The sequence below is a fragment of the Egretta garzetta genome, unplaced genomic scaffold, assembly GCF_000687185.1.
Source record: "Egretta garzetta isolate BGI_Z169 unplaced genomic scaffold, ASM68718v1 scaffold866, whole genome shotgun sequence".
NCBI classification, from domain to species: Eukaryota; Metazoa; Chordata; class Aves; order Pelecaniformes; family Ardeidae; genus Egretta; species Egretta garzetta.
In genome coordinates this window covers 79,309-79,657 of record NW_009259990.1, presented here as the reverse complement: position 1 = coordinate 79,657, position 349 = coordinate 79,309, and positions in this window count along the sequence as shown.

Below are 349 nucleotides of genomic sequence, written 5' to 3'. Positions count from 1 at the left end.
CTTTCTGGTGGCCCCCAAGAAGCCACGTTTGGGGGTTGACCCCACCAGAGCCACGTCCTGGTGGCCTCTCCCTCCAGCCCCAGCTTCTGGTAGCCATCAAGAAGCCATGTTTGGGGGTTGACCCCACCAGAGCCACATCCCACCATTCCCTCCCACCCTTCCTCACCCCAGCTCCGTGTCCCCCATGTCCCTCGTGTCCCCCGTGTGTGTGTCCCCTCAACGTGGTGGGGCCACCCCCGCGGGCCTCAGCTTCCCGGCAGCTGGCGGAAGGTGCCGGAGCCGGCGCCGCGGCCCCAGATTAGGGGAGAAGGCGGAGGAAACCGTTTCCTCCTCCGGCCCCGGATAAAAA